This window comes from Tachyglossus aculeatus, chromosome 23, assembly GCF_015852505.1.
Source record: "Tachyglossus aculeatus isolate mTacAcu1 chromosome 23, mTacAcu1.pri, whole genome shotgun sequence".
Taxonomy (NCBI): domain Eukaryota; kingdom Metazoa; phylum Chordata; class Mammalia; order Monotremata; family Tachyglossidae; genus Tachyglossus; species Tachyglossus aculeatus.
The window spans coordinates 38,296,565-38,322,797 of record NC_052088.1 but is presented as its reverse complement, the minus strand read 5'-3'; the positions used below and the strand labels follow the sequence as shown (position 1 = coordinate 38,322,797).

At 48.3% G+C, this 26,233-nt stretch overlaps 1 protein-coding gene across 1 annotated transcript in view; it reads left to right on the top strand.

Annotated features, from left to right (window-relative positions):
* The first annotated feature begins 472 nt into the window (after positions 1–472).
* The window catches only part of ERBIN (erbb2 interacting protein), a 231,367-nt gene continuing 205,606 nt past the window's right edge, over positions 473–26,233 (top strand). The window contains 1 exon segment of the mRNA XM_038765465.1: positions 473–974. The gene's annotated coding sequence lies outside the window, so the exon portion shown is untranslated.

The window sequence follows — 26,233 nt, the reverse complement described above, 5'->3', positions numbered from 1 at the left end:
TGTGTGTGGGGGGTGAGGGGGGTGAGGGGAGGCCTGGGCCGCGGCCTCCTCCCCTCCCCCTCCCCCTCCGCCGGGCCTCCCGGTCCCGCCATGGGTCCGCCCCGCCGGAGTCCCGCGCTCCCATTGGCTCCCGCCGGCCGGGCCGCGGCCCCGATTGGCCGGCGGCCTGCGGCGCGCGCGCGCGCGCGCGCGCGGGCGAGCGCGGGCGGCCCCTCCCCCCCCAGCTCTCGTCCCCTCCCCCCTCCCCCCCTCCCCCCCGGGCCGCGGCCTCGCGGCCCTGCTGAGGGAGCCGGCGCGCGCACGCGGGGGGCGGCGGGCTTCTGGGCCTCGCTGAGGGACAGGCCGACAGGCCGACTGACTGACTGACCGACTGACCGATCGACTGACCACTGACTGACCGACTGACTGACTGACAGGCAGACTGACTGACAGACAGGACAGGACAGGGCAGGCCAGGCAGCTCCCAGCATCCCCCGGGGCTGTTGCCTGTTTTCCCGGCATCCTTCGGGCTTCGGCCTCTGGGCCTGGACGGGCCGGGGCGTGTCCATCCGTCGAGGCCATTTCCATCCCTCCCTTCTCCCTCCTTCCTCCTCCCTCTTCCCTCCTCCCCTTCCTCCTCCTCCTCCGGATCCCGGGTGGAGCCGGTTTTCCGGGTTCCCCCGAGCCGGACTCCTGCCTCCCTCCCTCCCTCCAAGGCACTTCCCACCGAAATCCCACCCGACCGTCGAGGGGTTGGGGGGGAGAAGAAGACGGAGGGAAAAGAGGAAAAAAAAGGAACTTTATTATTATTTTATTATTATTGCGTCCGGGGAAGGAAAAGTCCTGCCAACCGGAGACTGGGCCAACGGGAAGCGTCAAGGGGGGGGGGGGTCCCCACCGACACCCCATTAATCCCCCGACTGGATGCACAACGTTTTTCGGAGGAAAAGCCGGTGGTGGCCGGTGGGGCCTGAGAGGACCGAGAGAGAAGAAAGGTAAGAGACCCATTTATTGATTTATTTTACTTGTACATATCTATTTATTTTATGTTGTTAGTATGTTTGGTTTTGTTCTCTGTCTCCCCCTTTTAGACTGTGAGCCCACTGTTGGGTGGGACTGTCTCTAGATGTTGCCAACTTGGACTTCCCAAGCGCTTAGTACGGTGCTCTGCACACGGGAAGCGCTCAATAAATACGGTTGATTGATTAGTCCAGTGCTCTGCACACAGTAAGCGCACAATAAATACGATTGATTGATTGCAGGCTTAGCCCAGGGGTCAAAGGGCACGGTGGGGCGGCCTGGAGGAGGGGGCTTCATTCAATCGTATTTATTGAGCGCTTACCGTGTGCAGAGCACTGTACTAATCAATCAGTCGTATTTATTGAGCACTTACCGTGTGCAGAGCACTGTACTAATCAATCAGTCGTATTTATTGAGCGCTTACTGTGTGCAGAGCACTGTACTAAGCGCTTGGGAAGTACAAGCTGGAAACAGAGACAATCCTTACCCAACAATGGGCTCACAGTCTAGAAGGGGGAGAGAGACAACAAAACAAGTAGACAGGCATCAATAGCATTGGGGGGAGGGTTGGTTTTCCCTCCCCCCTTTTTATATAGCACTTATTAATAACAATAATGGCATTTATTAGGCGCTTACTATGTGCAAAGCACCGTTCTAAGCGCTGGGGAGGTTACAGGGTGATCAGGTTGTCCCCCGGGGGGCTCCCAGTCTTCACCCCCATTTTCCAGATGAGGGAACAATAATGGCATTTATTAGGCGCTTACTATGTGCGAAGCACCGTTCCAAGCGCTGGGGAGGTTACAGGGTGATCAGGTTGTCCCCCGGGGGGCTCCCAGTCTTCACCCCCATTTTCCAGATGAGGGAACTGAGGCCCAGCTATGTGCAAAGCACCGTTCTAAGCGCTGGGGAAGTTACAAGGTGATCAGGTTGTCCCCCGGGGGGGCTCCCAGTCTTCACCCCCATTTTCCAGATGAGGGAACTGAGGCCCAGAGAAGCGAAGTGACTTGCCCGAAGTCACCCAGCTGACAATCGGCGGAGCAGGGATTCGAACCCATGACCTCTGACTCCAAAGCCCGGGCTCTTTCTATTGAGCCACGCTGCTAAAGCACTGTTCTAAGCGCTGGGGTGGATACAAGGTAATCAGGTTGTCCCACGTGAGGCTCACAGACTTCATCCCCATTTTTACAGATGAGGGAACTGAGGCCCAGAGAAGTGAAGCGACTCGCCCAAAGTCACCCAGCTGACAAGTGGCGGAGGCGGGATTCGAACCCGTGACCTCCGACTCCAAAGCCCGGGCTCTTTCCACTGAGCCACCCTTCTCCCAAATCCCCGCCGTGAGCCCGTTGTTGGGTAGGGACCGTCCCCATATGTTGCCAACTTGTCCTTCCCAAGCGCTTAGTACAGTGCTCTGCGCACGGTAAGCGCTCAATCAATACGATTGAATGAATGAATAAATGAATGAATGAATGAAGGCGCGTTCAGCACAGGACCTCTGCCATCTGCTTTCCGGGCGATTCCCTTTTTTTCCCCCCCTCCGGGGTCGAAAGTTGGTTTTTTGGGTGTTTTTTTTTTTTTTTGTTTTTAATTTTTCCCTCCCCTCCCTCTTCTGCTGTGGGAGTCGTGGAGAAAAGTTCCTTTGTTCCGCGGAAGGTCCAGAAGCGAAACTTCTCCGATCCGGCCGCGGAAATGGGCCGAAAATGCCTGCATTTATTCAGTCGTGTTGATTGAGCGCCTGCTGTGTGCGGAGCACTGGACTAAGCGCTCGGGAAATGCAAATCGGCAACATATAGAGACGGTCCCTGCCCAGCAACGGGCTCACGGTCTAGAAGGGGGAGACAGACAACAAAACGAAACCAGGAGATGGGCGTCCATACCATCAGAATAAATAGAATTATAGCTCTGTATATGTATAAAATTATAGCTACCTATAGCTATGTCTCCGGCCGAGTAGTGACCAAAGGGTAGCCACTTTTGGGGTGGCCTGCAGGGGTTTGCCTTCCACATCCTTTCCTACATTTGTCTAAATAATAATAATAATAATAATGACATTTATTAAGCGCTTACTATGTGCAAAGCACTGTTCTAAGCGCTGAGGAGGTTACACCGTGATCAGGTTTGTCCCATGGGGGGGCTCACAGTCTTAATCCCCATTTTCCAGATGAGGGAACTGAGGCCCGGAGAAGTGAAGTGACTTGGTCAAAGTCACGCAACTGACAATTGGCCGAGCCGGGATTTGAACCCGTGATCTCTGACTCCAAAGCCCGGGCTCTTTTCCACTGAGCCACGCTGCTTCTCTGTTACTAATAATAGTAAATGGTGTTTATTAAGCGCTTACTATGTGCCAGACACCGTACCGAGCGCTGGGGTGGGTACAGGTAAATCGGGTTGGACACAGCCCCTGTCCCTCTTGGGTCTCTCAGTCTCCATCCCCATTTTACAGATGTGGGAACTGAGGCCCAGAGAAGTGAAGTGACATGCCCAAGGTCGCACAGCAGACAAATGGCGGAGCGGAATTAGAACTCATGACCTCCTGGTTCCCAAGATCGTGCCCTCTCCACTACGCCATGCTGTTTATGTTGCCCGTCCGGGAGCGTTTGGGAGGTTATTTTTCTCCAGCGGCGGCCAGCCGGCTCGTTTCTCCCAACTTTGGTCCCCTCCATCGACCGAAATAACAAAAAAGCCGCCTGTCAATCAGTCGGTCGATCGATCGGTGGTATTTGTTGAGCAACTACTAGGTGCCGGACTCTGGACTAAACGCCTGTGGGCAGGGAGCGTGTTTGATGTTATAGCGTACTCTCCCAAGCGCTTAGTACAGAGCTTTGCACACAGTAAGCGCTCAATAATGCGATTATTAATTCATAATAGTGCAATAGAACGAGAAAGTACAGCAGAGGGCCCGAGGTTGATAAATGATCCAGACCCGGGTGTTGTTGGAGTGGGTATGCCTTCATCCTTGAAGAGCCTTTTGATTTGTACTTCCCAAGCGCTTAGTACAGTGCTCTGCACACAGTAAGTGCTCAGTAAATGCGACTGAATGAACGAACGAATCAAATAGCGGTATTTAGATTGAAAGAATGAATCAAGTTGACATCGATCAATGGTATTTATTGCGTCCTGACTGTGTGCAGAGCACCGGGCTAAGCGTTTGGGAAGAAGTGGATAGACATTAGAGTCGGTCGATGCATTCCCTGCCCACAGTGAGCTTACATGACACATGTATCAAAATAAAATAGGGCGGTGCCTTTTTTATTTCCTTCTCCCCCCACCCTGGTGCTAGTGTGCAGTTGGAGAGGGCAGGAAAAGATAAAGCTTGGGACTCCGCGGCCTTCCTCGACTTAACGCTTGATAACATTCCTCTGCGTGACGGGGCATAATTCCCGAGAGGGAAAGCCAAAATCCGTAGCCCCCGCCTGCGTTGGGAACTGGATTTTCCCGGAGCCGCAGCGTCTCGAGCACGTTCGGCGCCGTGCCGTAGTTGAATTTTGATGGGGCGTCTTTTCGGCGCAAGATTTGAGATCGAGTTCGCGTCCAGTGAGCGACTGCTGGGGTCCGGCCCAATGTGGCCAGAGCCGTCGGGAATCCCCCGCCCGCCCCAAGTCCGAAGTGCCAAGGTCTTGCCCCGTTTATGGGCCGCTACAAACCGAAATTGCTAATCCCAGCAGAATGATGTTTTAGTGTGTGGTTAGTGTGGCTGTGGCTTTTCTGAAAACTCGTGTACAGCTGTAAAACAGCCCTGCAGTTTCGATCGTCCTCCGAGGCCGTCGGAAACACGCTTCTCCTGAAATTGCTCTTTCAGTCGGTGTGTCGGTCGTGTTTTTTGAGCACTTTACCGGGCACGGAGCACTGTACTAAGCACTTGGGAGTGTACGAGAGAAAAAACAGACACATTCCCCGGCCGCAAGGAGCTTCAGGGTCTGAAGGGGAGGCTGAGAGTAATCTAAATAAATAAATTACCGACACACGTCGGTAATGCGGAGGTTGAGGGTGAGGTGAGTATCAAGGGATCAGACTCAAGTGCGTAGGTGAGGCAGAAGGGGAAAAGAGGGATTCATTCATTCAATCGTATTTATTGAGCGCTTACTGTGTGCGGAGCACTGTACTAAGCACTTGGGAAGTACAAGTTGGAAACATATAGAGACGGCCCCTACCCAACAACGAGCTCACGGTCTAGAGGGGGAGACGGAAATTAATAGAAATAGATAAAACAATCAATTGCAGATATCTACACATAGATACATACGTGCTGTGGGGGGGGTCATTCATTCAGTAGTAATTATTGAGCGCTTACTGTGTGCGGAGCACTGTACTAAGCGCTTGGGAAGTACAAGTTGGAAACATATAGAGACGGCCCCTACCCAACAACGAGCTCACGGTCTAGAGGGGGAGACGGAAATTAATAGAAATAGATAAAACAATCAATTGCAGATATCTACACATAGATACATACGTGCTGTGGGGGGGGGGGTCATTCATTCAGTAGTAATTATTGAGCGCTTACTGTGTGCGGAGCACTGTACTAAGCGCTTGGGAAGTACAAATTGGAAACATATAGAGACGGCCCCTACCCAACAACGAGCTCACGGTCTAGAGGGGGAGACGGAAATTAATAGAAATAGATAAAACAATCAATTGCAGATATCTACACATAGATACATACGTGCTGTGGGGGGGGGTCATTCATTCAGTAGTAATTATTGAGCGCTTACTGTGTGCGGAGCACTGTACTAAGCGCTTGGGAAGTACAAGTTGGAAACATATAGAGACGGCCCCTACCCAACAGCGAGCTCACGGTCTAGAGGGGGAGACGGAAATTAATACAAATAGATAAAACAATCAATTGCAGATATCTACACATAGATACATACGTGCTGTGGGGGGGTCATTCATTCAGTAGTAATTATTGAGCGCTTACTGTGTGCGGAGCACTGTACTAAGCGCTTGGGAAGTACAAGTTGGAAACATATAGAGACGGCCCCTACCCAACAACGAGCTCACGGTCTAGAGGGGGAGACAGAAATTAATACAAATAGATAAAACAATCAATTGCAGATATCTACACATAGATACATACGTGCTGTGGGGGGGTCATTCATTCAGTAGTAATTATTGAGCGCTTACTGTGTGCGGAGCACTGTACTAAGCGCTTGGGAAGTACAAGTTGGAAACATATAGAGACGGCCCCTACCCAACAATGAGCTCACGGTCTAGAGGGGGAGACGGAAATTAATAGAAATAGATAAAACAATCAATTGCAGATATCTACACATAGATACATACGTGCTGTGGGGGGGGTCATTCATTCAGTAGTAATTATTGAGCGCTTACTGTGTGCGGAGCACTGTACTAAGCGCTTGGGAAGTACAAGTTGGAAACATATAGAGACGGCCCCTACCCAACAACGAGCTCACGGTCTAGAGGGGGAGATGGAAATTAATAGAAATAGATAAAACAATCAATTGCAGATATCTACACATAGATACATATGTGCTGTGTGTGGGGGGGTCATTCATTCAGCAATAATTATTGAGCGCTTACTGTGTGCGGAGCACTGTACTAAGCGCTTGGGAAGTAATGTGGGAAGGCCTCTTAAAGACTTGTGTTAGCATTGTTGGATAAAGTTGGAGCAAGAGATAAAATGTTTACTCGGGGGGAGGGGGAGAAGAATGGAAAAAAAAATCAATTTGGCTTTCAAAATCCAATTTTTTTTCCCTGCCTCTTGTCCAGAGTGAACTCGGATTAGTCAATATATTTAGCAAACACAAAACAACCTGTGAATTCCTCCACGCCAGCCCAGTCAGCCGAAACTGTACCCCACCGCGTCAGTGAGGTGGGAAACAGAGGAGGCCTCGGGTGAGTGGCAGATCAGCGACTTTCCTCGAGGTTAGAAAGGTTGTGAGTCAGCGGCCGGTGATTCCCATCCCGTCCATTGAAGCAAGCTCGATCAAGGGATGGAAAACGCGTCAAATGACGCGCTTAGCCGCTTTGAACGTATCGTTAGGCGGCCAAGGGGGTTATTCTCGGGCATCTGTAAAGACCGAATAAAAAATAGGTGGCGTTGAACTTCAGCTTCCTTAGGTGGACGCCGCATAGCCGAATAGAATAATCCTTTTGCAAAGAGTGAGCACTTCCCCAAGCTGAATTTCACTACGGTGGGCACTTTGAACCGGAAGATTGGAAGCCCGCGAAACCATACAGTGGTTTATATGTTGCCAACTTGTACTTCCCAAGCACTTAGTACAGTGCTCTGCACACAGTAAGCGCTCAATAAATACGACTGATGATGATACAGTGAACCGGTGTATCGGTTGTATATTCCTCGGTCGGTTCTACCGGCCGCTGAATCGGTAGATGCTTCCTCAGTGACCGGAGTAAACCAGAAATAGAGACTCGGCGTTCAAAACTGGTGATTTGCCATGATGGTACAGCTTACATCTGTCTAATGAATGGCCTTTATGCCTCATGAAAGCAGAGTGTCCCACTGCGTATAAACTCCGAGTTCATACCCAAGAACCCTAAAAATTATTAAAGGGGAAACTCCGAGTTTATACCAAAGAACCCTGGAAATTATTGAATGAGATTGGAATTTAGTTGATAGTAATTATTCCCGAAAATTATTAAATGAGATTGGAATTTAGTTGGTAGTAATTATTCCCGACGGGCTCTAAATTCCGTTAAAACTATTTGGAAGCGTCTTTTAGTAGTAATATTGCCGTGGGATCCTCAATGAGCAGATGTTTGGATCCTTTTCCGTTTTTCATGTCATTAAAGCGTAGGGCTCCCATATGTACGTGTTCTGACATTTCTAGTCTGTCTTCTGCTTTGGTTTAATATGCCGAAATCCCCTCCCATCCCCCGAGCTGCTATCAAATCATCGCTGAAGGTATTTTTGGCGAATCTTCCTCCGCCGTCAAAAATATCAACCGGGCCGTATAATTCACTTTGATTCCCCGCTGTGCCAGTTGATTTGTGCGTGCGGGAGCTGAGGATTCAAGACCTTTCAGGGATTTCCGAGCCAACCGCCCCAAATTGGTTGTGAAGCCGCCCCGCACCGAGTGCTTAAGTTGTGTTTTGGCTAGAAGAAATTAAGGGAGAAATCAAGGCACCCTCGGCCGAGCGCGGCGCGATGTCCGGCTTTGTGCGCGCGTGAGGTTTTGGCGGAGGTTCGCGTCCTCCGGCTTGGGTTTTCCTTGACGTAGGGTCCGTCCGGGACGTGAACCGCGCCGTACGGGAGAGCGGAGTGTGTTCAACTTCCTTTTTGAACGTGACGCGTCATCTTGAGGTGAGCGTGGGTTTTCACCCAAGTGAAGAATGGTAAACAGCACGTCTACAACCTCTCGATCGGTTTAAAACCCACGCCAAGGAGTTCGCTCCTCGTGGGAAGAGCCCGGGCTCGGGAGTCAGAGGTCGAGGCTTCTAATCCCACCTCCGCCACTTGTCCATCAATCAATCAATCGTATTTATTGAGCGCTTACTGTGTGCAGAGCACTGGACTAAGCGCTTGGGAAGTCCAAGTTGGCAACATATAGAGACGGTCCCTACCCAACAGTGGGCTCACAGTCTAGAAGGGGGAGACAGAGAACGAAACCGAACATATTAACAAAATAAAATAAATAGCTGGGTGACTTTGGGCAAGTCACTTAGCTTCTCTGTGCCTCAGTTCCCTCACCTGGAAAATGGGGATTGAGACTGTGAGCCCCACGTGGGACAACCTGATAACCGGGTATCCACCCCAGCGCTTGAAACAGTGCTTGGCACATAGTAAGCGCTTAACAAATACCATCATCATCATGCCATTACTCAACGTCGAATGTTGCCGTTCATTCGTCATCATCATCAATCGTATTTATTGAGCGCTTACTATGTGCAGAGCACTGTACTAAGCGCTTGGGAAGTACAAATTGGCAACACATAGAGACAGTCCTACCCAACAGTGGGCTCACAGTCTAAAAGACTGTGGGTCTTGTGTCTTCGCTGTACGTGTTGGGGGAATCGGGGAATGCCTCCTGCCCACCTTGGGCAAGTCGCTTCACTTCTCTGGGCCTTAATTAAGACTGGGAGCCCCATGTGGGACAACCTGATCACCTTGTAAATTCCCCAGCGCTTAGAACAGTGCTTTGCACATAGTAAGCGCTTAATAAATGCCATCATTATTATTATTATTATCTGCTAAATGGGGATTAAGACTGTGAGCCCCCTGTGGGACAGGGTTGGCGTCCAACCTGATTAGAGAAGCAGCGTGGCTCAGTGGAAAGAGCCCGGGCTTTGGAGCCAGAGGTCACGGGTTCAAATCCCGGCTCCGCCGCTTGTCAGCTGTGTGACTTTGGGCAAGTCACTTCACTTCTGTGTGCCTCCGTTACCTCATCTGGAAAATGGGGATTAAGACCGCGAGCCCCGGTGGGACAACCTGATCACCTTGCAGCCTCCCCGGCGCTTAGGACGGTGCTTTCCTTTGGTGAGGGCCTGCGATGGGATCGAACCCCCGAGAGCCGCCGAGCCGGGGGATGCCACGGTGACCGTTTGCAGGGTTGCCACGGGCCCCGTTCGCCACCACATTCGGCGTTGGGCGTGCTCTCCTCTCTCTCTGCTCGAGCCAATTCCTCCCCAAGGTCTTTATGGTGCCAACTTGTACTTCCCAAGCGCTTAGTACAGTGCTCTGCACACAGTAAGCGCTCAATAAATATGACTGATTGATTGATTTACCTCGAGGGCACTTTCTTGCTGAGCCGCCCCCTTGGCTCTGGCATCCGGACACCTCACTCCCAACTCCCAGGACTGGACCGTCCTTCCCGCTCCAGGGAAATGCCCGCTGGCAAGAGGCCGAACCCGGATTAGAACCCACATCTCCTGATTCCCAGTCCTGACCTGCGGTCTTTCCACTAGACTAGTTCTTTCCCTTCTAGACTGTGAGCCCACTGTTGGGTAGGGACCGTGTCTATACGTTGCCAACTTGGACTTCCCAAGCGCTTAGTCCAGTGCTCTGCACGCAGTAAGCGCTCAGTCAATACGATTGAATGAATGAATGAATGAGTAGACCGCACTGCTTCCCGGCCCCGCACTCGGTTAGACAGTGAGCGCTTAATAAATACGATTGATTGATTGATTGAAACACAGTAAGCGCTCAGTACGCGTAATCTAGTGGATAGAGTGTGGGCCCGCTCTATTCATCCTCCCCGCCATCTCCTAGACTGTGACCCCCTTGTTGAATAGGGACCATCTCTATGCATTGCCCAATTGTACTTCCCAAGCGCTTAGTACAGCGCTCTGCACACAGTAAGCGCTCAATAAATACAACTGAATGAATGACTCCCCACAGCACATATGTATCTATCTGCATGTATCTGTAATTTATTGTTTTATCTATTTGTCTTAATGTCTGTCTCCCCCTCTAATAATAATGGTATTTATTAAGCGCTTACTATGTGCAAAGCACTGTTCTAAGCGGCTCCCCACAGCACATATGTATCTATCTGCATATATCTGTAATTTATTGTTTTATCTATTTGTCTTAATGTCTGTCTCCCCCTCTAATAATAATGGTATTTATTAAGCGCTTACTATGTGCAAAGCACTGTTCTAAGCGGCTTCCCACAGCACATATGTATGTGTCTGTATATATCTGTAATTTGTTGTTTTATCTGTTTGTCTTAATGTCTGTCTCCCCCTCTAATAATAATGGTATTTATTAAGCACTTACTATGTGCAAAGCACTGTTCTAAGCGGCTCCCCACAGCCCATATGTATCTATCTGCATATATCTGTAATTTATTGTTTTATCTATTTGTCTTAATGTCTGTCTCCCCCTCTAATAATAATGGTATTTATTAAGCGCTTACTATGTGCAAAGCACTGTTCTAAGCGGCTCCCCACAGCACATATGTATGTATCTGTATATATCTGTAATTTGTTGTTTTATCTGTTTGTCTTAATGTCTGTCTCCCCCTCTAATAATAATGGTATTTATTAAGCACTTACTATGTGCAAAGCACTGTTGTAAGCGGCTCCCCACAGCACATATGTATGTATCTGTATATATCTGTAATTTGTTGTTTTATCTGTTTGTCTTAATGTCTGTCTCCCCCTCTAATAATAATGGTATTTATTAAGCGCTTACTATGTGCAAAGCACTGTTCTAAGCGGCTCCCCACAGCACATATGTATGTATCTGTATATATCTGTAATTTATTGTTTTATCTATTTGTCTTAATGTCTGTCTCCCCCTCTAATAATAATGGTATTTATTAAGCGCTTACTATGTGCAAAGCACTGTTCTAAGCGGCTCCCCACAGCCCATATGTGTCTATCTGTATATATCTGTAATTTATTGTTTTATCTATTTGTCTTAATGTCTGTCTCCCCCTCTAATAATAATGGTATTTATTAAGCGCTTACTATGTGCAAAGCACTGTTCTAAGCAGCTCCCCACAGCACATATGTATGTATCTGTATATATCTGTAATTTATTGTTTTATCTATTTGTCTTAATGTCTGTCTCCCCCTCTAATAATAATGGTATTTATTAAGCACTTACTATGTGCAAAGCACTGTTCTAAGCGGCTCCCCACAGCACATAGGTATCTATCTGTATATATCTGTAATTTATTGTTTTATCTATTTGTATTAATGTCTGTCTCCCCCTCTAATAATAATGGTATTTATTAAGCACTTACTATGTGCAAAGCACTGTTCTAAGCGGCTCCCCACAGCACATAGGTATCTATCTGTATATATCTGTAATTTATTGTTTTATCTATTTGTATTAATGTCTGTCTCCCCCCTAGACCGTGAGCTCGTTGTTGGGTAGGGACCGTCTCTAGATGTTGCCAACTTGGACTTCCCAAGCGCTTAGTACAGTGCTCCGCACACAGTAAGCGCTCAATAAATACGACTGAATGAATGGAAAAGTCAATCCCAGCCGTTCCCGGCCCTCTCCTTCCACCCCTCCCACGAGGGCGGCTCATCCCAATGTTTTCCTCTCCTTTCTCCACACGGTTCCCAGAATCCGGTGGAAGGGAGAGCCCCCGAGTCTCAAAAATTAGCGGGCGAATAAGGAGAGCACTTAAAAATACCGTGAATTCTTCTGAAAGGCAGTAATGGCATCATCCAAGATGTAATGGGAGTTAAAAATTAAGAGTGTAAATTGCAAGGAAACCCCAATGTTGCCAACTTGTACTTCCCAAGCGCCTAGTATAGTGCTCTGCACACAGTAAGCGCTAAATAAATACGATTGAATGAAGTGAATGAATGCCTGGCACATAGTGAGCGCTTAATAAATTTCATTCATTCATTCAATCATATTTATTGAGCGCTTACTGTGTGCAGAGCACTGGACTAAGCGCTTGGGAAGTCCAAGTGGGCAACATATAGAGACGGTCCCTACCCAACAGCGGGCTCACAGTCTAGAAGTCAATGATAGAACTCACAGTCAATAATAATAATAATAAATGCCATTATTATTATTATTCGCTTATCTCTACCCCAGCGCCTAGAACAGTGCTTGACACCTAAGTGCTTAACAAATACCATCATTATCATTATTATTATTAGACCGTGAGCCCACTGTTGGGTAGGGACTGCCTCTATATGTTGCCAACTTGTACTTCCCAAGCGCTTAGTACAGTGCTCTGCACACAGTAAGCGCTCAATAAATACGATTGATTGATTATTGATAGTTAGTGAGCACTTACTCTGTGCAGAGCACTGTAGTAAGCACTTGGGAGAGTACAATAGAACAATATAACCGACACAAGCAGCATGGATAAGCAGTCTGGCCTAGGGGAAAGAACGTGAGCCTGGGAGTTGGAGGATCTGGGTTCTAATCCAGCTTCTGCCACTTGTCTGCTGCGTGAACTTGGGCAAGTCAGTTCACTTCTCAGTGCCTCAGTCCCCTTATCTGTCAAATGGGGATTAAGACTGTGAGCCTTATGTAGGAAAGGGACTGCGCCCAACCCGATTTACCTTGTACCTACCCCAATGCGTGGTACATAGTAAGCGCCTAACAAATACTGTAATATCATTATTACGGTGCTTGGCACATAGTAAGCAGTGTGGCTCAGTGGAAAGAGCCCGGGCTTTGGAGTCAGAGGTCATGGGTTCGAATCCCGACTCCGCCACATGACGTCTGTGTGACCTTGGGCAAGTCACTTAAATTCTCTGAGCCTCAGTTACCTCATCTGTAAAATGGGGATTAAGATTGTGAGCCCCACGTGGGGCAACTTGATCACCTTGTATCCCCTCCCAGCGCTTAGAACAGTGCTCTGCACGTAGTAAGCGCTTAACAAATGCCATCATCACCATAGTAAGCACTTAACAAATACCACAGTTATTGTTATCATTATGAAGAGAGTGGAAAGTCTGTAATTTTTTTTATTATTCTTTGAACATGGATTATTTTCTTAATAGGCTCTCTGTTGGGTAAGGGGAGGAATCTGAACAGAGATGAAGCCCAGCGCATAGTGCAGTGTCGGGCACATAAGAGCTTCACAGATACCATTGTTTTTTTAAAAGCTCGGAGGAGCATAAGTGGCCAAATAGAGTGGAGAAGAGCCTAGTAAGCGCTTAGTACAGTGCTCTGCACATAGTAAGCGCTCAATAAATACGATTGATGATGAGAAGAGAGAGTTTAACAGGCAGATGGTGGGGGAGACGGGGGGAAAATGGGGCGAAGGAAGTTCAGTGCACAAGGAAGGAGAAACTAAAATTGGGTAGAGGGGTGTGAAAACGTAGGCGTCCTGTACACTCTGTTTTTCTGTGGCCCTGTGGTTATAAAGTAACCGACTAGATTGAGATTCAAGTTTAGTAACTCATAATGGCACTGCTCACACTACCTATCTCTGTGAGCTCTGTGGGCTCACTGTTGGGTAGGGGCTGTCTCTCTATGTTCCCAACTTGTACTTCCCAAGCGCTTAGTCCAGTGCCCCGCACACAGTAAGCGCTCAATAAATACGATTGATTGTGGTTCAGAACTTCTGATCAGAGTAAGCGTCCAGTAAGTACCACTGACTGCCTGACGGAGGGAATGTCTGCATTTAGTAAGCGCCGGTCTGCAGTTTGGCTCATTCTTTGGTAACCTGCCGTCTAATCCCGGTCCTACAAGCCTTCCTTCATTTTTAAGACTGTAAGCCCCCCGTGGGACAACCTGATTACCTTGTATCCTCCCCAGCGCTTAGAACAGTGCTTTGCACATAGTAAACGCTTAATAAATGCCATTATTATTATTATTATTATTTTTCTCCCCCTTTATTGAAGCTCCTTCAGTTGCGTCTATTACCCTTCCTCTGAAGTGACCCTTTGTCCCGCCTGTTTCTTTCAAGTCTCCAGCCCCTTACCCTTCTCTTAGCCCCACCTGGGACTCATTCATTCATTCAATCGTATTTATTGAGCGCTTACTGCCTGCAGAGCACTGTACTAAGCGCTTGGGAAGTCCAAGTTGACAACATTTAGGGACGGTCCCTACCCAACAGCGGGCTCACAGTCTAGAAGACGCCCACCCCTTCTAACTCACCAGATCACACCGCTCCCTCCATTGTCAAAAATCCTCCTGAGATCCCACCTCCTCCGGGAGGGAAGTCCTCCCCAAGTAGTAATTAATAGTAGAAGCAATAGCAGTAGTAGTAAAGGAGTGTATTAAGCGCTTACTGTGTGCAGAGCACTGTACTAAGAGCTAGGAGAGAATACCCAGATGGGAATTAGCCACAGTCCCTGTCCCTTGGGGGCCTCACAGTCAAAGAGTTGACTGTGAACTCTTTAATAATAATAATAATAATGATGGCAGTTTATTAAGCGCTTACTATGTGCAAAGCACTGTTCTAAGCGCTGGGGAGGTTACAAGGTGATCAGGTTGTCCCACGGGGGGCTCGCGGTCTTAACCCCCGTTTTCCAGATGAGGTAACTGAGGCCCAGAGAAGTGAAGTGACATGCCCCACCCAGCTGACAACTGGTGGAGCCGGGATTCGAACCCATGACCTCTGACTCCAAAGCCCGGGCTCTTTCCGCTGAGCCACGCTGCTTCTACAGCTCTTTGACTGAGAAGTAGCGTGGCTCAGTGGAAAGCGCTTGGGCGTGGGAGTCAGAGGTCACGGGTTCTAATTCCGGCTCCACCACTTATCGGCTGTGTGACTTTGGGCAAGTCACTTTGATTCATTCATTCATTCTTTCAATCGTATTTATTGAGCGCTTACTGTGTGCAGAGCACTGTACTAAGCACTTGGGAAGTCCAAGTTGGCAACATATAGAGACGGTCCCTACCCAGCAGTGGGCTCACAGTCTAGAAGGGGGAGACAGAACAAAACAAAACATAGTAACAAAATAAAATAAATAGAATAAATATGTACAAATAAAATAAATAAATAGAGTAATAAATCCGTACAAACTTATATACATATATACAGGTGCTGTGGGGAGGGGAAGGAGGTAAGGTGGGGGGATGAGGAGGGGGATAGGAAGGAGGGGGCTCAGTGTGGGAAGGCCTCCTGGAGGAGGTGAGCTCTCAGTAGGGCTTTGAAGGGAGGAAGAGAGCTAGCTTGGTGGAGGTGCGGATGTGCACTTCACTTCTCTGTGCCTCAGTTCCCTCATCTGTAAAGTGGGAATTCAGACTGTGAGCCCCACGTGGGGCAACCCGATCACCTTGTATCCCCCCCAGCGCTTAGAACAGTGCTTTGCACATAGTAAGCGCTTAACAAATACCATCATTATTAAAGAGCTGGAGCAGGGAGATGGAGAAGCAGCGTGGCTCAGTGGAAAGAGCACGGGCTTTGGAGTCAGAGGTCATGGGTTCGAATCCACGCTCCGCCACATGTCTGCTGTGTGACCTTGGGCAAGTCATTTAACTTCTCTGAGCCTCAGTTACCTCATCTGTAAAATGGGAATTAAGACTGTGAGCCCCACGTGGGACAACCTGATCACTTTGTACCCCCCCAGCGCTTAGAACAGGGCTTTGCACATAGTAAGCGCTTAACAAATGCCAACATTATTATTATTATTATTATTATGGATTAGAGACACATCAGGAAAACCCAACCCAAACAAATTCGCAAAAGAGGCTCCAAGTCTCGGCAGGCATGGAGGAACCCAAGACGTGAGGGAATGCTTTCTTCTCCCTGACCAGGAGCACAGGGAGCGAGGACGGTTGGTGGTGGGTGGGAAGACGGCGGTTACCACAGTGCTTTTCTCAACAGGGATGGAGGGGGCCGAGCGGGGAACACAGCAGGCAGGTGGCAGAGGCAGGATTAGAATCCAGATCCTCTGCCTCCCCAGGCTCACGCTCTTTCCACTAGGCCTTACTGCTTATCCATGCTGCTTAGTACAGTGCCTTGCATACAGTAAGCGCTCAATAAATACGATCGAAAGAACGAGCAGCCGGGAGCGGGCTCCTCCTCAGCGCCCATAGCACCTTCGTACCGATCATCATCAATTGTATTTATTGAGCGCTTACTATGTGCAGAGCACTGTACTAAGCGCTTGGGAAGTACAAATTGGCGATCGCATTGTAAGTTCTCATCTAGTTATTCAAGGGTCCATCTTTCTGTTCTCCTCTGCTCCCCCCTGTAAATCATTTTGGGCCTGTCTCCCCCATTAAGTTGATAAGCGCCTTGAGGACAGTGACTATAATAATGATTATAATAATAGAGTTCGTTAAACACTTACTATATTACAGGCCCTGCTGAGAGCTCAAGGCCCTGCTGAGAGCTCACCTCCTCCAGGAGGCCTTCCCAGGCTGAGCCCCTTCCTTCCTCTCCCCCTCGTCCCCCACTCCATCTTACCTCCTTCCCTTCCCCACCACACCTGTATATATGTATATATGTTTGTACATATTTATTACTCTGTTTATTTATTTATTTATTTATTTTATTTGTACATATCTATTCTATTTATTTTATTTTGTTAATATGTTTGGTTTTGTTCTCTGTCTCCCCCTTTTAGACTGTGAGCCCACTGTTGGGTAGGGACTGTCTCTATATGTTGCCAATTTATACTTCCCAAGCGCTTAGTACAGTGCTCTGCACATAGTAAGCACTCAATAAATACGATTGATGATGATGATGATGACAGGCACTGTACTAAGCTCTGGGATCGATCCAAGCCGATTGGGTTAGATTCAGTTGCTGTCCCACGTGGGGCTCACGATCTCAATTCCCATTTGACAGATGAGGTGACTGAGGCCCAGGGGAGTGAAGTGACTTGCCCAAGGTTACACAGCAGACAAGCGGTGGAGGCGAGATTAGAACCCAGGTCGTTCTGAATCCCAGGCTCGGACTCTGTCCGCCAGGCCACGCTGCCTCACTACTGTGCGTCCTTTGTGTGACTTACACACCCAGTTGTCTAGTATGTTTCCTTCCCTGGAGTGGGCACTCAGTAAATCCTGGTGATGAGTTGATTAACCTTTGGAAACGCATTGTAGGTGCTCGGCTGATCAATCAATTGTATTTATTGAGCGCTTATTGTGTGCAGAGCACTGTACTAAGCGCTTGGGAAGTACAAGTTGGCAGGTGAACCACGTGTGGTGCTCCCTGCCCTATAGGGAGCGTTCCTCAGTCAATGTTTCTCGTCTTTTAAGATTAGCTCTCTTGCACTTTCCTACCCTCAGCGTCAGTCCGAGGTCAGGGGTTCAAATCCCGGCTCTGCCAGTTGCCAGCCGTGTGACTTTGGGCAAGCCACTTCACTTCTCTGGGCCTCAGTGACCTCATCTGGAAAATGGGGATGAAGACCGTGAGCCCCCCCGGTGGGACAACCTGATCACCTTGTAACCTCCCCAGCGCTTAGAACTGTGCTTTGCACCTAGTAAGCGCTTAATAAATGCCATTATTATTATTATACTGCTTTCCTCTTTATGTTTCTCTAAGGTTCACCCCACAACGTGTGTCTCTTCTTCCATTTCTTCTGGGCACCCGTCAGCAGTCGCGCACACCTTGTCTGATTGATTCATTTTGGTTCGGCTGGCTTCTATTTTCATTTCTTCAGCTTCCTATCTTTGTCCCAGGAGAGTTTGTCCTCCCAAGCTGGTACCCCGACTTACGTATTCCTTGGGCAAATGCTTGCTTTTTCTCACTTCCTCGTTTGCCCGCCATCTTCATTTCACTTCCCCTGCTCAGTTCCTTCCATCAAGCTCTCTGTCGCGTTTATTGAGTTCTTGGTGCACTTTTCATTCATTCATTCAGTCGTATTTATTGAGCGCTTACTGTGTGCAGAGCGCCGGACTAAGCGCTTGGGAAGTCCAAGTCGGCAACATCTAGAGTCGGTCCTTACCCAGCAGCCGGCTCACAGTCTAGAAGGGGGAGGCAGACAACAAAACATATTAACAAAATAAAATAAACATGTACAAGTAAAATAAATAGAGTAATAAATGCGTACAAGCATAGCATAATGTTCATTGTCATATTTATTGAGAGCTTACTGTGGGCAAAGCACTGTACTAAGCGCTTGGGAGAGTACAGTGTAACAACAGACACATTCCTGCTCACAGGCTAGAGGGGGGAGACAGATATTAATAAGAATAAATAAATGGGTAAATTACAGATATCATCATCATCAATCGTATTGAGCGCTTACTATGTGCAGAGCACTGTACTAAGCGCTTGGGAAGTACAAATTGGCAACATATAGAGACAGTCCCTACCCAACAGTGGGCTCACAGTCTAAAAATATATACGTATAATAGTAATAATGATGGTATTTGTTAAGCGCTGACAGTCCCTACCCAACAGTGGGCTCACAGTCTAAAAATATATACGTATAATAGTAATAATGATGGTATTTGCTAAGCGCTGACTATGTGCAAAGCACTGTTCTAAGCGCTGGGGGGATACAAGGTGATCGGGCTGTCCCACGGGGGGCTCACAGTCTTAATCCCCATTTTACAGATGAGGGAACCGAGGCCCAGAGAAGCGAAGTGACTTGCCCAAAGTCACCCGCCTGACAGTCGGCGGAGCCGGGATTTGAACCCATGACCTCCGACTCCAAAGCCCGGGCTCTTTCCACCGAGCCACGCTGCTTTATTTATGTGCCGTGGGACTGGGAGGGAGGATGAGTGAAGAAGCCAGTAAGAGCGGCGTAGAAGGGAGTGGGAGAAGAGGAAAGGAGGGCTTAGTCAGGGAAATTAGGAAAAGCAGCGTGGCTCAGTGGAAAGAGCCCGGGCTTTGGAGTCAGAGGTCGTGGGTTCAAATCCCGGCTCTGCCACTTGTCCGCTGTGCGGCTTTGGGCAAGTCACTTAACGTCTCTGGGCCTCAGTTCCCTCATCTGTAAAACGGGGATGAAGACTGCGAGTCCCACGTGGGACAACCTGATTACCTTGTATCTACCCCAGCGCTTAGAACAGTGCCTTGCACATAGTAAGCGCTTAACAAATACCGACATTATGATTATTATTATTAAATGTCTGCCCTCAAGGAGATTCCAGTCTAGCGAGGAGGGGACAGATACTTAATCTCCAGCTAGAAGGAAGTATTAGAGCATTTGCGATACGGACGCGGGTGCTGGGTGTGGTGGAGAGGGGTTGTGAGTATTCCGGTGTTTAGGGGGCTTGGAAGGGCCGAAGTGACCGTCGAGGGGCTATAAGGTAGGGAGATCAATCAATCAATCGTATTTATTGAGCGCTTACTATGTGCAGAGTACTGTACTAAGCGCTTGGGAAGTACAAATTGGCAACACATAGAGACAGTCCCTACCCAACAGTGGGCTCACAGTCTAAAAGGGGGAGACAGAGAACAGAACCAAACATACCAACAAAATAAAATAAATAGGATAGAAATGTACAAGTAAAATAAATAAATAAATAAATAAATAGAGCTTAGAGAAATTAGTCTGCGAAGGTCTCCAGGAAGAGACGTTATTCCAGAAGATTTGGATGACAGGAAGAACAGGGATCTCTCGATATAACGTGGGACCGCGCGAGCGACAGGTCGGAGGCGTGGCGAGCAGGTCGGCTGGAGAGGAATGCGGAGTGTGAGCTGGGGTCTAGTGGGAAAAGAGAGTGGATAAGTAAGAGAGAGGAGCTGATTGATTACCTTATGGTTGCCACTTGCAAGTACCGCTCGTTCTGACCTCCCTAGAGAATCAATCAATCAATCAATCGTGTTTATTGAGCGCTTACTGTGTGCAGAGCACTGTACTAAGCACTTGGGAAGTCCAAGTTGGCAACATATAGAGACAGTCCCTACCCAACAGTGGGCTCACAGTCTAAAAGGGGGAGGCAGAGAAGGAAACCAAACATACTAACAAAATAAAATAAATAGATATGTATCATCATCATCAGTCGTATTTATTGAGCGCCTACTGTGTGCAGAGCACTGTACTGAGCGCTTGGGAAGTCCAAGTTGGCAACATATAGAGATAGTCCCTACCCAACAGTGGGCTCACGGTCTAGAAGGGGGAGACAGACAACAAAACCAAACATACTAACAAAAGAAAATAAATAGAATAGATATGTACATATATACATATGTATATGTATGTAGAGAAGCAGTGTGGCTCAGTGGAAAGAGCCCAGGCTTGGGAGTCGGAGGTCATGAGTTCTAATCCCGGCTCCGTCACATGTCTGCTGTGTGATCTTGTGCAAGACAGTTCAGTTCTCTGAGCCTCAGTGACCTCATCTGTAATATGGGGATTAAGACTGTGAGCCCCATGTGGGACAACCTGATCACCTTGTATCCTCCCAGCGCTTCGAACAGTGCTTTGCACATAGTAAGCACTTAACAAATGCCATTATTATTATTATTATTATTACCTAGTCTGAGCAGCACCCCACTCCCCAACCCAACCCCGTCCCCCTTTCCTACTGGGGCTTTTAGACCGTGAGCCCACTGTTGGGTAGGGGCTGTCTCTATATGTTGCCAATTTGTACTTCCCAAGCGCTTAGTCCAGTGCTCTGCACACAGTAAGCGCTCAATAAATACGACTGATGATGATGGGGCTCGATGTCTCTCTGGGTGGTCTGTGGCTCATACAGTGCCAACTTTTCATTTTGAACGGTGGGGGTGAATTTGGGGGCAGGGCTTCTGAGGAAACAGGGAAGTGAGAGGTGGCTGGGAAGGAACGGGAGAGAGGAGAGGGGGAGGAAGAGGAAGTCCGTCCCTCGGGACGCTTGGCACCCCCTGAGCAGCTCCGGGGCTCGGATCCAACGCCCTGACCCTTGGCCCACCAGGCCCCGGGGTGGGGCCGGGAGGAGGAACGAGGAGCCATGGCCAAATTGGGTCAACGGAAGGAGGAACGGGGCCGCGGTGTCCTCAGCGTCTTTTCCCCGTCGTCCGGATCCGCCGTCTGGGCTTCCTTTCCCCCTACCTACCCGAAAGCCCCAGGACAGTGCCGACCCCCCGGGCCCGTCTCCCCCGTGGCCCCAAGGAGTCGCGGCCCAGGTGCCTACCGTACTGGCGTCCTTCTTAAACGTTGCCTTTATTGCTTCACTCTTTGCCTTTATTTTCATTCAAGATAAATCTGCCCCTAACTCTCTGCCCGGTGAATCAATCAGTCGTATTGATTGAGCGCTTACTGTGTGCAGAGCACTGTACTAAGCGCTTGGGAAGTCCAAGTTGGCGACATACAGAGACGGTCCCTACCCAGCGGTGGGCTCACAGTCTAGAAGAAGCCAAGGCAACGCTGACTGTAAGCTCGTCCTCTAGGCTGTAAGCTGATTATGTGCACGGAACGTGTCCGCTAATCTGTTGCCTTGTATTCACCCAAGTGCTTAATACAGCGTTCTGCACATAGTAAGCGCTTAACATATACCACTGATTGATTGACCAAAGGATTCAGCCCTGCGGAGCAGATAGACAGTAGCTGCCGCTGGTCAAGGGAGGAGAGCCTGTCCCTTGGGGAGGGGGAAAAAGAGCCCCTGACACTGCCCAGTCCCCTTCTTCAATAGCTCCCATTAAATCCAGAAGTTCTTATTTACTCTTTATTTATTTATTGTACGTATCTATTCTATTTATTTTATTTTGTTAATATGTTTGGTTTTGTTCTCTGTCTCCCCCTTTTAGACTGTGAGCCCACTGTTGGGTAGGGACTGTCTATATGTTGCCAACTTGTGCTTACCAAGCGCTTAGTACAGTGCTCTGCACACAGTAAGCGCTCAATAAATGCGATTGATTGATTGATTGATTCACTTTGAAAAGCTTGGCCATCCATCAGGTTCTAAACAAAACCGGGTATTAGACTTGCTTCCCAGAGGAAAATGGAATTGTGTAGAGTTTTAAAGCACTTTGAAAGACCCCAGGGCGCTTTCGCCTAGTGTGACTCGCCATTTTACGCGCTTGACCTGACTATTTTGTTTTTTTCCAAGAACCTTTCCCAAACTCGGTGAACGAGGGCCACGTTCTCCCCTCCGTGCGGGATTTTCTCCCTTCACCCAAGTGCCTTGGCCCACCTTCTCTTGGTACGACATGATCCTGGGTGAGGCGGAGGGGTGTGTAGGGCTTCTTTGCCTCTTTTCTCTAAGCAAGCTTCCCTGATTCATTCATACATTCATTCAGTCATATTTATTGAGGGCTTACTGTGTGCAGAGCACTGGACTAAGAGCTTGGGAAGTACGAGTCGGCAACATATAGAGACGGTCCCTGATGCGCTTCGTTCTGAGCACATCCCTCCTCCTCTCGCCGGGAATGCCGATTCGCATGGGGTTTTTAGAGGGAAAGTCGGGGATTTCAGCGGACAAGATGGCTAGTGCCGGCAGACGGCTCATCGCCGACGGGTTTCCCAGAGAGCAGCGGCCACCCTCTTTCCAAGTGTCTCCCGCTGTCACCGTCACTGCCGCTTTCCCCCCTTTCAATCAATCAATCAATCGTATTTATTGAGCGCTTACTGTGTGCAGAGCACTGTACTAAGCGCTTGGGAAGCACAAGTTTGCAACATAGAGACAGTCCCTACCCAACAGTGGGCTCACAGTCTAAAGGACCTTAAGCTCCTCGTGGGCAGGGGACGTGTCTACCAATTCAGTCGTACTCTCCCGAGCGCTTAGTACGATGCTGTGCACGCAGTAAGCGCTCAAGTGCTGAGGAGCAGTGTGGCCTGGTGGATAGAACACGTTCCAGGGAGTCAGACAGACCTGGGCTCTAGTCGCGGCTCTGTCACTTGACTGCTGTGTGACCTTGGACAAGTCACTTCACGTCTCTGCACCTCACTTCTGTAAATAATAATAATAATAATGATGGCATTTTTTAAGCGCTTACTATGTGCAAAGCACTGTTCTAAGCGCTGGGGGGGATGCAAGGTGATCAGGCTGTCCCTCGGGGGGCTCACAGTCTTCATCCCCATTTTCCAGATGAGGGAACTGAGGCCCAGCGAAGTGAAGTGACTTGCCCAAAGTCACACAGCTGACAATGTGAGCCCACTGTTGGGTAGGGACCGTCTTTATATGTTGCCAACTTGTACTTCCCAAGCGCTTAGTACAGTGCTCTGCACACAGTAAGCACTCAATAAATACGATTGATTGATTGATTGAATTGGTGGAGCTGGGATTTGAACCCACGACCCCTGACTCCAAAGTCCGGGCTCTTTCCACTGAGCCACGCTGCTTCTCTGCGTATTAATGGGAATTAAGACAGTAAGCCCCATGTGGATCATGGGCTGTGTCCAACCTGGTTACCTTCATTCATTCATTCATTCATTCATTCATTCAGTTGTATTTATTGAGTGCTTACTGTGTGCAGAGCACTGTACTAAGCACTTGGGAAGTACAAGTTTGTAACATAGAGACAGTCAATCAATTGTATTTGTTGAGCGCTTACTGTGTGCACTGTACTAAGCGCTTGGGAAGCACAGGCTGGAAACATCAGGAGGCGGTCCCTACCCAACAGCGGGCTCACAGTCTAGAAGGGGGAGACAGAGAACAAAACATATTAACAAAATAAAATAAATAGAATAAATATGTACAAATAAAATAAATAGAGCAATACCTTCCATCTACCCCAGTGCTTAGAATGGTGCCCGACACATAGTAAGTGCTTAATTTAGAAGAAGTTAAGAACTTGGAGAAGCAGCATGGCTCAGTGGAAAGAGCCCGGCCTTTGGAGTCAGAGGTCATGGGTTCAAACCCCGGCTCCGCCAGTTGTCAGCTGTGTGACTTTGGGCAAGTCACTTCACTTCTCTGGGCCTCAGTTACCTCATCTGTAAAATGGGAATTAAGACTGTAAGCACCCCCATGGGACAACCTGATCACCTTGTAACCTCCCCAGCGCTTAGAACAGTGCTTTGCACATAGTAAGCGCTTAATAAATGCCATTAAAAAAAAAAACCTCAAACCATAAAAACAATCATCATCGTCATCAATCGTATTTATTGAGCGCTCACTGTGTGCAGAGCACTGTACTAAGCGCTTGGGAAGTACAAATTGGCAACATATGGAGACAGTCCCTCTACTAAAATAAAATAAAATAAATAGAAATAATAGATAAAATAATAAATAAATAATAATAATAAATAAATAATAATAAATAAAACAATGCCATTAATTAACTGATTGGTTGATTGATTGAAATCCTGGATGGTTGGTTTGGCCCAATAGCAGCATCTCTCAGGTTCCCGGCCTCCAGGTGATGTCGTCGTTACCTTTATCGCCGCTCTCCGCCCAGGGCACCTGGTCCCCGATCCCTGAGCGCTTCAGCTGACTCACCTAGGGGCAGGTGGCGGCTCCGGATAACCGACTCAATCAATCAATCGTATTTATTGAGCGCTTACTATGTGCAGAGCACTGTACTAAGCGCTTGGGAAGTACAAATTGGCAACACATAGAGACAGACCCTACCCAACAGTGGGTTCACAGTCCAAAAGGGGGAGACAGAGAACAGAACCAAACATACCAACAAAATAAAATAAATAGGATAGAAATGTACAAGTAAAATAAATAAATAAATAAATAAATAAATAAATAGAGTAATAAATATGCACAACCATATATACATATACACAGGTGCTGTGGGGAAGGGAAGGAGGTAAGACGGGGGGATAGAGAGGGGGACGAGGGGGACTCCATTCCCTTTCTCCTCCCTGCTCTGCGAAAGGGGGTCCGCTCACCGGGCCGGGCAGGAGGAGACCCTTGCTGCCCTTCCTGGGAGTTTTCTGGGCTCCGAGGTGGGAATGGTGCAGAGCCAGGGTGAGCCCACTGTTGGGTAGGGACCGTCTGTATATGTTGCCAACTTGTACTTCCCAAGCGCTTAGTCCAGTGCTCTGCACACAGTGAGCGCTCAATAAATACGATTGATGATGATGATGATACCCGCTTCTCCCTGTTTGTGTCCCCATTGCATTGTTGCGTCTTGGTGGTGTGTCTCCTGGCGATCCCCTATTCTTTTCCTCTTCCCCCTCCTCCCTTCCTCTTCTGAAATCATTGGAGAAGCAGCGTGGCTCAGTGGAAAGAGCCCGGGCTTTGGAGTCGGAGGTCATGGGTTGCTCTATTTATTTATTTATTTATTTTACTTGTACCTATCTATTCTATTTATTTTATTTTGTTAGTATGTTTGGTCTTGTTCTCTGTCTCCCCCTTTTAGACTGTGAGCCCACTGTAGGGTAGGGACTGTCTCTAGATGTTGCCAATTTGGACTTCCCAAACGCTTAGTACAGCACTCTGCACATAGTAAGCGCTCAATAAATACGATTGATGGTGATGATGATGATGATGGGTTCAAATCCCAGCTCCGCCACTTGTCAGCTGTGTGACTTCGGGCAAGTCACTTCACTTCTCTGGGCCTCAGTTACCTCATCTGTAAAATGGGGATTGAGACTGTGAGCCCCCCCCCACCCCCCCGTGGGACAACCTGCTCACCTTGTATTCTCCCCAGTGCTTAGAACAGTGCTCTGCACATAGTAAGCGCTTAATAAATGTCATTATTGTTATTATTGTTATTATTTTCCGTCTCATTTCTTTTCGATCGGGCTTATTAAGTGCTTCATCTGTGCCAGGGACTGGGATAGATACAAAACCATCAGGTTCTAGACTGTGAGCCCGCTGTTGGGTAGGGACCGTCTCTATATGTTGCCAGCTTGTACTTCCCAAGCGCTTAGTCCAGTGCTCTGCACACAGTAAGCGCTCAATAAATACGATGGAATGAATGAATGACTGACCGTCTCTGTATGTTGCCAACTTGGACTTCCCAAGCGCTTAGTCCAGTGCTCTGCACACAGTAAGCGCTCCATAAATACGATTGTCCCCCTCTCCATCCCCCCATCTTACCTCCTTCCCTTCCCCACAGCACCTGTATATATGTACATATGTTTGTACATATTTGTTACTCTATTTATTTATTTATTTTAC